The 12,302-nt window shown below is 32.9% G+C and overlaps 1 protein-coding gene and 1 long non-coding RNA gene across 2 annotated transcripts in view; one reads left to right on the top strand and one right to left on the bottom strand.

The window, feature by feature from the left end:
• The window catches only part of LOC140450276 (probable ATP-dependent RNA helicase DHX35), a 332,996-nt gene that overhangs the window by 84,562 nt on the left and 236,132 nt on the right, over positions 1-12,302 (top strand). The window lies entirely within an intron of this gene.
• LOC140450280 (uncharacterized) overlaps positions 1-12,302 on the bottom strand; it is a 26,364-nt gene extending 14,062 nt beyond the window's left edge. The window contains exon 1 of the long non-coding RNA XR_011952001.1: positions 11,564-12,302. This is a non-coding gene — a long non-coding RNA (uncharacterized lncRNA). The remainder of the gene's footprint in view (positions 1-11,563) is intronic.

Raw genomic sequence — 12,302 nt, 5'->3', positions numbered from 1 at the left:
TTGTGTTATTTGGTTTACGATTACGCTATGGCTCCACGAGCGACAGATTGTCGTTAGCAGTAGCAGTAAAATGTAGCTTGATAATGAAAACAACAGCAGTGATACTGAGTGGCTCCACCCGCTGTAGATTGTCGCTTCGTTTCGAGACCGAGACGCGTCGTCAAGGTCGTGTCGCGTTCGAATAGATCCGGACTCAGGACCTATTTTTTAGCAGTAATTTGCAGCGCGTTTGTGGCTCCACTAGCAGTAATTTATCGCTTGTAGCGGTAATTGCCATTTAATCGGATATTTTTGTTCTTGTTTATTTCTCTGTGTTTGTTAAGTTGTTTCTTTGTTTTTATAAATTACTATAAAGTTTTTTCATACAATTTTGTGTCTCAAATCGTAACAAAAAATTATAAGTTCTAAGAAAGAAATAAATCCAACATTTCCTTTATCGGTATTCTAGATAACAAAAATCAATGGATGGTTTTTTTTTCAATCCCAATTAACCGTATCAAACTGTACTTTATAATAGATGCCATTATTAAACAATCAAAAAATTGGCAACAGCGCGTTGTGCGAAATAAAAGTGTTAAACATTTTTACCAGTGTTTATTCCGATTTTTGAGGTAATAGTGAGAAATAAAATCCAAACTATACGTGAAAAATTGTATGAAGACATAAACTCTCTGCAGTGCAAAGAAAATTGGCAAAAAGTGACCTGTAAGTAAGTTTTAAAACATTTTATTGTATTCAAAACAAAACGACATTTAGAAATTCCAGTTCTTTTAATAACAGATAAGAAGACAAGTCTTGATCAAATTGAATGCGACGTTGCCGGTTATCCAAAAAGTTTCAAAAATCCAAGAAAGGAAATCCGCTAATTAATAATATTAACTAAATAAACAAAATTTAGAAGAAATAAAATATTTAATAAATTTAAATTTCATACTCAATTATTGCTTGAGAAGTTCTAGAGCTTCTGACGGGTTGACCGGAGAACTAGAACTTACCGCTTGCTATAATATAGAGTAAAAAATACATAAAAAAGAAATAAAAATGGATAGCGATGATGACTACACCTCAGAAGACAATAAAAAAAGAAGTCGAAAGGAAGATGATGAAGATATTTTCAACAAGAGCAAGAAACTTACCAGAACACCAACCAAACAACAGAAAGATGAAAACAAAATAGATCAGCTTTTAAAAATGATGCAAAATTTAACAGATCAAACAAAACATCTAACAACGGAGGTAAAAGGAATAAAAGAAGAACAACGAGAATATAGAAATGACCTCAGAGAATTAAAAAAAGAAATAAATGAATTCAAACAAAGTAACCAACAACTAAAAAAGGAAAATGATGAAATGAAGCAGGAACTAAAGATAGTGAAAATGAAGGTAGAACAGCTCGAGAAAGAGAGAAAGGCTAACAATGTTATTATCCAGGGTCTACCGATGGATACAAATAACCCAAATGTAGTCAACGAGATTATGGCAAATTTCGTGGAAAAAGAATTAGGCATTAAAGTAGAAATAGAAGATGCTTATAAAATAGGCGACAAAACATGTCTTGTAAAACTAAAAAACAGAAATGAAAAAATTAAAATCATGAAGAACAAAAACAAACTAAGGGCATCAAAGCCAGAAATATACATCAATAACGATCTAACGCAAGAAGAGATGAAGATCCAACAAGAAATACGGAAAATTGCAAAATTTCAACAAGAAAAAGGTATGAACACCAGAGTAGGTTATCAAAAATTAAATATTGACGGGGCTATATGGAAATGGAACAAAGAGAAGAATGAACTGGAAAAGGCAAACCAAGACACGCCAAAAAACCGATAAAACAACAAATATCGTACACACAACAAAAAACGGAAACGAAAATGACAAAGGAAAAGGACATGAATAGATTAGATAAGATAAAACAGACGAGCAGGAAAAAATATAATAGAAAAATGAAAAAACGCGATGAACTAAAAATAAGTACGTGGAACATCAGAACAATGCTTGAACCAGGAAAAATGCAGGAGATTGTCTCAGAACTAGAAAGATACCAAATTGATATTGCAGTGATTCAAGAAATTAGATGGGCAGGTCAAGGAGAAATAAATAAAAAAAACTACACACTACAGTATTCGGGACATGGAAAACAAGGTCAATATGGAGTTGCTTTCATAATTATGGGAAAAATAAAAAATAACATTATGCAATTTAAACCAATAAATGAACGTATGGCTTACCTGAGAATTAACGCCAAACCATTTAATATATCAATCATAAACGTATATGCTCCAACTGAAAGTGCTGCTGCGGAGGAAAAAGACAAAATGTATGAGGAACTTGAACGAGAAATGGAGAATTTACCTAGAGAAGACACAATACTGGTAATGGGAGATTTTAACGCCCAAGTAGGTAAGGAAGACTACATTAACCAAGTAGCAGGTAAACACACATTACACGAAAAAACAAATGACAATGGTCAAAGATTATGTAACCTAGCAGCTAGTACCAATATGATTATCATTAGTACAAATTTCGAACATCCTAAATACCATAAAGTAACATGGATTTCCCCAGACCAAAAAACATGGTCCCAAATAGACCATATTCTGATTACAAGAAGGAAACAAACATCGGTTACGGACGTGAGAACTTACAGAGGTGCGCATGCAGACACAGATCATTTTATGGTGACTGCAAAGGTAAAACAAAAAGTCAAAAGAACTCTAAAAAACACGACAATGAAAGACAAATGGTACGTAGAAAAACTGAATGCTCCAGACATAAGGATTAAGTATGCTGATGACATGAACAAAAAACTAAAGGAACAGTGTAAATATACAAAGGATATAGAAACAGAATGGAGAAATTTAAAAAAATGTATAAATGAAACAGCGGATGTACACATAGGAATAAAAAGAAACAAAAAAAAAACAAGAATGGTATAATGAAGAATGCCATAACATGCTAAAAAAGAAGATAGAAATTAGACAAATGTGGATAAGAACAAATAGACAGGATTATAGGGAAGAATACAATAGAATAAGGAATGAATGTAAGAAAAAAATAAGGAAAATTAAACGTGCCTGGTTAGATGATAAGATAAAAGAAATAGAAAAAGAAAGTAAGAACAGAAACACAAAAGCATTTTATAAGAAAATTAGCGAGCAAAACAAAACTTTTAAAGGAAAGATAAAAGGCATAAAAGATAAAAATGGAAAAGTATCAGAAAATGATGAAGAGTATAAAGAAATTTGGACTCACTATTTTAAAGAATTATTAACAGAGCAAGAAGATCAAGACCTAAATGAAAACGTAGAAGAAGAGACAATGATGTTAGGAAACCAGCTAGAAAGACCAACAAAAGAGGAAGTTGAGGAAATTATAAATAGCAGCCGTAATGGTAAATCTTCAGGATCAGACGGGATCAATATGGAACTTATAAAATATGGTGGTGAAGAATTAAAAGAAAAACTGTACAATTTAATAAAAGACATATGGGACGAAGAAAAAATGCCGGAAGAATGGAACAAAGGACAAATTATCACGATTCATAAAAAAGGAGACCAACAAATGTGTAATAACTACAGAGGACTGACGCTATTAAACACAGCATATAAAATTATGTCGACCTTAATACATCGAAGACTGACCAACGCTATGACGAATATCATAGGACACTATCAATGCGGATTTATTAAGGGAAAGTCTACAACAGATGCCATACATACAGTTAAACAAATTATGGAAAAAGCTCATGGATATAAAATAGAAATTGAACTGCTTTTTATAGATTTTCAGCAAGCATTTGATACAATAAAAAGATCAAAATTAATGGTAGCTCTGAAAGAAATGGGAATACAAAACAAATTAAGACGATTAATAAAAATGACAATGAGTAGAACTGTAGTGAGTATAAAAACTCAAGTAGGAGACACAGAAGAATTTGTCATAAATAAAGGGGTTAGACAAGGAGATTCGTTATCAGCAACCCTGTTTAATCTTGCCCTGGAATACATCGTCAGGAAAATAAACAAAGGTACCCTTAGAACTAGAGAAGGACAAATAATAGCATACGCTGACGATATTGTGCTAATAACAAAAAATAGAAAAACAATGGAAAACATGTTAAATGAAATGGTAACAGAAGGAAAAGTAATGGGATTAAAAATAAACCAAGAAAAAACAAAAATAATGAGATTTGATAAAAACTTCGAAAACAAAAAGGTTAGACTAGACGAATACATTTTTGAAGAAGTCGAAAAATTTAAGTACTTGGGAATATTAATAACAAACAATGGAGAAAGAGAAACAGAAATTAAAGAAAGGATTATTACAGCAAATAAGACCTTCCATACAAATAAGAAATTACTAAAAAATAAACTATTGAGTAAGAAATCGAAAATGAAGGTATACAAAACAATAATTCGACCGACGATGATGTATGCAGCCGAAACCCTCAGCATGACAAAAAAACAAGAGGAAAACCTTAGAATACAAGAAAGAAAAATACTAAGAGCAATACTGACACCAATAAAAATAAATGAAAATGAATTTAGACAAAGAACGAACCTTGAGCTACTGGAAGAAATTAAGGAAGATATAGTGTGTAAAATAAAACAACAAAGAGCAAAATGGCTAGGACACGTATGGAGATCAGGATCAACTACGACGATATTCTCAATATTGGAATGGACACCAGCTGGCAAAAGAAGACGTGGAAGACCAAGATCTACATGGTTACAAGAAGTTGTAAATGATCTCAACAAGGCGGGCATACGACAGTGGAAAGGAAAAACCAGAGATAGGACACAATGGAGAAAAATAACTGAGAAAATTAAATAAGGAACATGAGGACTGATCTACCTCAAAACATAGATCTAGAGAGCGTAAGCGGCGTAACCCCTAAAGGGGTGTTTAGCCACATATATATTATTAAACAAGAAAAAGTTGAATAGAGAGAATAAACAGTTTTTATTGATTTCCCGAAAATCTATTTTTTGGATTTCCTTCGAACTGGTGATTCATTTCTATATAAGTGGTTGTCTAATCATGTAATATAAATAAAATTTTAATAATTATTGTTTATAGTAAAATTTTATTATTCTTCAGTACTAATGTTTCGTTTTCGATAGCTTGGCGTGATTCATAAATAAAAGAATGCAACAAAGCAGATTTTGGGTCGCATCAGAATTTTTTAAATTATTGTAACATAAAAAAGCAAGTTAGATATTGGAAAAGGAAGATTCATTACATCAACCCAATATGATAAATGAATATAACCGACATATGGCAGCCGTCGATCTACTTGATAATTCAGTAGCTAATTACAGAATACGCAGAGGTAAGAAGTGGTGGCGGCCCCTTTTTATTCTAATGAAAGTTAAATAGTTAAATATTTTGTTTTTTTTTATTTTTAGGTAGATACATGAATAGGATTATAAAATATGTAATTTGAAATCTTACTTTAAGGTTGGTAATTGCTAATTTTTCTTCTGGGCTTAGGCTATCACGCATTGATGTATCCTGTTTTTGTATGACATCTTTTATTTCACATAATAAAAAATTAAAAGAAGACACTGACATTCTGTAATATTCAAAAAACTTGTCAGGATATTCTTTTAATTTGTTGTGTAAAAGAAAAAAATTTCCCTCTGTCTGTCTAGGCACTAGAACAGGGTAAATCCACCATTTCCGTTGTTTTTTAACCCTACGTCGACGACACAATACCAATATTAAAGCAACTTTTTGTTGAAATGATAGATTATCCATACTATATTATTGTATTATCGGTGTGAATTTATTTTTCCAATTTATTTATTTATTTTATCTGCTATATACACGGACATTATATAAACGGACAAGATACCACTGATGGTAGCTGCGTCATATTAACGCTCATGGAGCCACTACAAGACCAAAACGCGGCGATATGCGCGCTGTAAACTGTCGCTCGTGGAGCCATGATTTTACTGCTTTACTGCCGCCGTAATTTTACTGCTACTGCTAACGACAATCTGTCGCTCGTGGAGCCATAGCCTTACTGTGACTACCTGTTACAGCAACGTAAAATAACGGTGATCACGGTCACTCTGTAAAATCACCGTTATCCAAAAATCGCTGTCACTGATCACGGCGAATTTAAAAATCACCACGTTCACCATGACTATCAAGCATATTTTGTTCTTCAGTAAACGGCTGTTGAAACCTAAATATCTAGATTTTTCTAACACAATTATCTTTATTATTATATTCGTAAATATGAAGAACGCAATATAAATGGTTACATTCTTTCCTTCGGTTTACGCATATAAAACGAATAAGTATTGAATACTGAAAATGCTTGCACAGTTTGGAAATATTTTAGTATTTCTTTTACGTTTGTGGTTTTGATAATTTGTAAAAAGATTTAATACCTTCCAATGAATAAACTTAAATATAAAATAAACGATGTTTGTTTTGTGTTTAGTGTATGTCGTTTCAAATTCCTGTACTGGTGAGAACTGTCGAACGATTACTACCGAATAAAGGCGGAGTCCCATGTATCCGACTTCCGACGACACGATGATCCGAAAGTATTCTCATTGGTCAGAATCGAATCAGAATATTTTCGCGCCGAATTTTATCCGAAATTTTTAACTACCTTCGGACATCGGATAAAGATAAAATTATTTTAACTTTTTCCGATAAAACGGATGTTTTGTAACCTAATTGTATTCCAATAGTTTAATATCTGTACATTCAATTTATTGAAACATGAATGACAGACGAGGTAGGTGATTTGGAACATGAATTTTAATTGAAGAAGCTATATTCGTAAAGTAAATAAAACGCTATTATTATGTCTATTTCTTTTAATTCACAAAAAAAAACAAAACGTACAATTCGCGAAGAAAATATTTGGTTCGTGAAATATTTAAGCAAAGAAAGTCACAAGGGGCTTTTAATAATCTATTGCAGGAAATGAAGCTAAATGATGTTTTTAAATATTGCATTTACCTTAGAATGCCTAATTGCACATTTCATAAGTTATTGAGTCTACATAGTTTCTTTTACATAATAAACTGAATAATTGAAAGCAGGAGAAGGGATTATTTCTAAAGCGGAAATAATCCCTTATGTCGTTTTACCACGCAAAAGTGGTAAGACAGCAATTACCAGCCAAACATCCAAACAATAAACAAAAATTGACAGTTTATACGGATTTTCGTATCCGACAATCGCAACCATGTGACTAGCTTCCAAATAGTAACTGCGAAAACAGACGATTTTCGTATGTCGGATGTCGGAAATCGGATACATATATCGGATACTAACTCGATAACTGAAACAGGGGAGTGCTCACATGTTTAATAAACTTTGTAACTTGTTGAGTTGAATGATCGGCGAATTGTCTTCAATATCGAAGCTAACTTTAAACGTATGAAGCTATTTAACTAAATGTTTCCCATGACAAATGACCAGTAACTATTTGTGAAAGGGACAAATTAATTAGGTTATTCAAGAATTCAAGTTTAAACTTCATGCGCGTTGTCAAATTTTATTTCTATTCGTTAGGTCATCAGTGTGAGCTTTATGACGTCACCGATTTTTTAATAGGAGTATAATTTGTGCAATTTATAATTTAAATGATCCTTTAATTATCTATTCAACTCATAAATTTAAAAAGTTATGGTTTTTAGAATGTTTTAGAACATTTTTATTATTACAAGTAATAATCTTTTCTAATCAAGTAAAAGCAATTTTAAAGCAAATACTCAAATTTACGATTATTAGTTATAGCATAATTCGAATAAAGACCTATGAAGTCGACTCGAATTTATTAATAACTTACGTAGTTGTCTTTGGCGTCTTGACTCTTATTATTCTTTGTTTTCCATAATCAATTAGCCTGTATTTGTCTACTGCTAACGTAGGCCTCTCGTAAAATTTTCCACCTATTTCTAACTTGTGCTTTCTGCATCCAATTTGTGGTAATGCGACTTATATCATCCGTCAATCTAATAGGTGGTTGTTCTATGCTTCGATATGCCTTTTGTCTTGGTCGCCATTCCAGAATCTTTCTGGTCCATCTATGATCCGTCAACCTGGCAACATGTCCGGCTCACGCCCATTTAGCGATGGCTATTTTTAAACTGCATTTGGAAATCCGGCCCATCCATTTTCAAGACTCCTGTTCTTCTTATTTCTAGGTTTAGTACTTTATCTCTAATGGTAATACCTAACATTGATCTTTCCATGTTGTGTAACTCTTTGTTTATTTATTGTTCCTTCTGCCAGAGTTAGTATTTCAGCACTACATGTAAGAACCGGTAAAACACATTGGTTAAAAACCTTTCTTTTTAAACAAACTGGAATATTAGACTTAAAAAGGTTGTTCAATCTACCAAAAGTAGCCCATGTGAGACCTATACTTCTTTGTCTTTCAGTTGTCTATTATCTCGGCCTAAGCAAATCTCATGCCCTGGATATTTGTATTACTTGGTCGATGCTATGGCTTTCAATCTGAATTTTATCGCTGACTACAAGGTTGGTCATAAATTTTGTCTTTGAGGTGTTAATTTTAAAACTAATTGTTTTTGACGCTTTCCAGCATATTTGTAGCTTTATCAACTCAGCTGGTTCAGATCCTTTCCATTTATATTAATTCCCATATTTTCCTCTAGTTCCATTCGCTTGAACATATATTCGAGTACAGCTGTAAACAATTTCGGGGAGATAGTATCACCCTGTGGATCTATAAAAAGGGGATAAACTGAAATGCGAAAATTATCGCGGCATAACCCTCTTGTGCACGGCGTACAAAATTTTTACTTACATACTAAACAAACGACTCCAACAACTAACTGAAAATATTGTCGGGGAATATCAAACCGGTTTCCGACAAGAAAGATCTACAACTGACCAACTATTCACAGTGAAACATTTTAAACAAATCGTGGGAATACGACATTGACGTCCACAACATATTCATAGATTTCAAACAAGCCTACGACTCAATTAATAGGAACAAGTTATATCAAATATTGCAGAGCTTTAATATCCCCCAAAAATACATGCGACTGGTAAAAACAACAATGGATTCGTCAATAGCAACTGTCAGAGTCCAAAATGAGCTCACTGAAAACTTTACAATAGTGCAAGGATTAAAGCAAGGAGACGGGCTGGCACCGACACTATTCAACCCGACCTTGGAATATGTGATAAGACAGCTGAATATGTAATCTCCTAACAAATAAATCAATACAGATTGCCGCCTATGCCGATGATATCAGCATCATGTATCGCAGAACAGAAGAGGCGGCAGAAATATATTCACAAAATTAAAAACAAAGGCAAAAGAGATCGGACTAGAAATAAATATCCAAAAGGCAAAAAAGTTAACACAGACAAGAGCTAGGGGAAACAGACGCACAGTTGAATTAGAGGACGATATTGAAATGGTAGAAAGTTTCACATATTTAGGAATTGTATTAAACACGGATGGAACAGAAGAACCAGAAATCCAAAGAAGAATAGTAAAGGGAAACAAAGCTTATTTTTCACTCGATCATGTGTTCCGCTCCAAAAACACACACTGGAGATCGAAAATTAGGGTCTACAAAACTATTATCAGACCAATAGTATGTTATGCATGCGAGACATGGGTGATGACAGAAGAGACAAAAAGAAAACTGGAACTCTTCGAAAGAAAAGTCCTAAGAAAAATATTTGGACCTATTAACGAAAACGGAATATGGAGATCCAGGTATAACCATGAACTCTACCAACTGTTAAAAGAGACACCGATCTCAGAATTCGTTAAACTTCAGAGACTTCGCTGGGCTGGTCATGTAGTAAGAATGGAGACAGAAAGATTGCTGAAAAGATCCCTAGATAGCAAAATGCAGGGCGCAAGACCAAACGGAAAAGATGGGAGGATGAAGTGGCAGCGGACGCGCAAAATTTGCTAGACGTGAGAACCTGGAGAAGATCGGCGTGGGACCGACAAGGTTGGAGGCATAGTTTGGAGGAGGCCAAAGCCCGTTTTGATCTGTAGCGCCATTGGAGAGAGAGTATCACCCTGTCTAATATTTATATTCAGAACTTTTTGGTATCTTAATGAAGTCGGATACACGTTTTACCAGTTTTGTAGATACTCTTAATGAATGCAATATATCGGTGGTATCAGTAGTCTACGAATATAAGAAAGATAGACTTATTGTATTATGTGCACTTATCCATTATCATAACTTGTAGATGATCATTTGTTCCGTATCTGAAACGAAAAACAGCCTGTTCGCAAGGTTAGTAACTATCCAGTTTGTTCACAAGCCGTTTTGTTTGAATAGTTTGTATGTATGAGAGTTATTTCCAAGTTATTTCTCACTAAGATAGTATAGTTTGGGAATACACCATTTGGCTGCAGTCACAAATAATTTGATTGAGTTGTAGTGATGATAAATTTAGTAGATATTCTAAATATAGATGTCCTGTTAAGATTTCATAAAAAAATAACTTGTAAAAAAACGTAAGGACCCTTTTATTTTATTTTAAAAACATAAATTCGCGAAATTCAATGTGTCTTGAAGTTCCTGAACTAAAGCAACGTTATACGGATCTTATTTTGCCTTGTTCAGAGTTCCAAAAATGATTGAATTGATGTTATCTGATACTTGCCGTCAATTTATATAGAGATGCTCTTGAAGGGCTACTACAACATCTAGTTTTATGTTTGCTGTTTTTTGTTCCACTGTATTTCTTCTCAATTTTGTTTACGATGGTTTCCGGTTCGGATACTTTTTTACTGTAAGGAAAGCAAATACTTCTCAATTTGCTTTGTTCTGTTTTTGCAACCAATAATTATAAGAATTTTAAATATTTACGTTTGGTACATGTAAGTTTAATTTCATTCTAGCAGTCTTGACAACAATCAAATTTTGTGAACAAAAAATCAAATAATAAAGTATCATTGTAGTTACGCATATATAGACGGTTGCATTTATGTTCAATTCGAGTCTCACAATTCTAATATACTTATTTCGAGGACTACCTTTCATCAGGGAGACTCGTGAATACTGAACTGAACTAAATTATAGCAACTTAATATACCAGTATATGCTAATAGCGACCTCTGTATAAGAAAATAGGTACATCATTATATTTTTGTGACCTATGTTACCAAATCTAATATTTGTATTGATAAATATCCGGAATAGAATACAGAGTTATTTGTTATAACAAATTATTTGTTATAATAAAAAAAATACTGAAAAAAACTGAATTACTTAAAATTATTGAACGATTAGATGGATAATTGAAGGATCTTTTAAGGGCTTTATCGCATGAACTATATTGCTATTGATGACGGCATGATGTTCATAGATGTTACTATATGTATGGGGTAATTAATTGAACAATGCTGGATACTGTGCTCGATTTATCTAAGATAAAAGATTTATCCGATGAAATCCTTCGATAATTCTCATCAAAACTGGAACGACTCAATGTTTATAGGTACGTAATGTAAGTTGATGTATAGTGACAAATTGGCAGGTAAGGAAAATTATTTTTGACTTTACCTTGAACTTACTTTATTTTGAACTACCTAGAACAGAAATTCCTTCAGAATTTGTTTGTATTGATTCAAATTTGTCTCTATCTTCATACCAACCAAAAAACTCCTTATTTTCTCAGTCTTTATCTATGTGAACTCGACATCGCTAATTATATTTCTTCGTAAGTTTTTATTTTGTATCATACCAGTATTAATCATCTACATGTATCATCTAACTGTCTTCGGTCATGTGCTTTTTGGGCCTTATTCTCCAACTCTTTCCAGGTCTTCAGCAATTCTTCGTGTTGAATGATTTATATTTTGACGTTAAACGTCAAAATGTAGATAGAAAAAATTATAAAAACCGACAAGTTTACGTTCTCATTTCTATTGTTGTCTACCCTCTGATGTAAAGCTAGCAATTGATTTTTACCGTATTGCTAAACATTTTATTTCCAGTTGAAATTTTGAAACATTGAAAATGTTTTAACCAAATTTTAACATTTTAACCAAAATGTCACGTCAGGATGAAATTCTGATCCTCTCTTATTATCTCATTATTATCTTATTATCTCATTATTTCAAGTATCAGTATTTTCTCTAGTTGTGTATATCTATGTCTCTGTATCCTGCTCAAGCAATTTTCTTGATCTCAACAAATACTCTATTTACTAGGTTATTTACTAGTTTTTAAACACTTTAACATGTGAGCACGCCCCATTTTTCTTTCTAGATCTCGATCTCCCCCCCCCCTCTCTCTCTTTATTTCTCGATC

This window comes from Diabrotica undecimpunctata, chromosome 9 (assembly GCF_040954645.1).
Source record: "Diabrotica undecimpunctata isolate CICGRU chromosome 9, icDiaUnde3, whole genome shotgun sequence".
In the NCBI taxonomy this organism is placed as follows: domain Eukaryota; kingdom Metazoa; phylum Arthropoda; class Insecta; order Coleoptera; family Chrysomelidae; genus Diabrotica; species Diabrotica undecimpunctata.
Note: the sequence above shows the minus strand (reverse complement) of the source record. Positions and strands in the feature narration are given on the sequence as shown.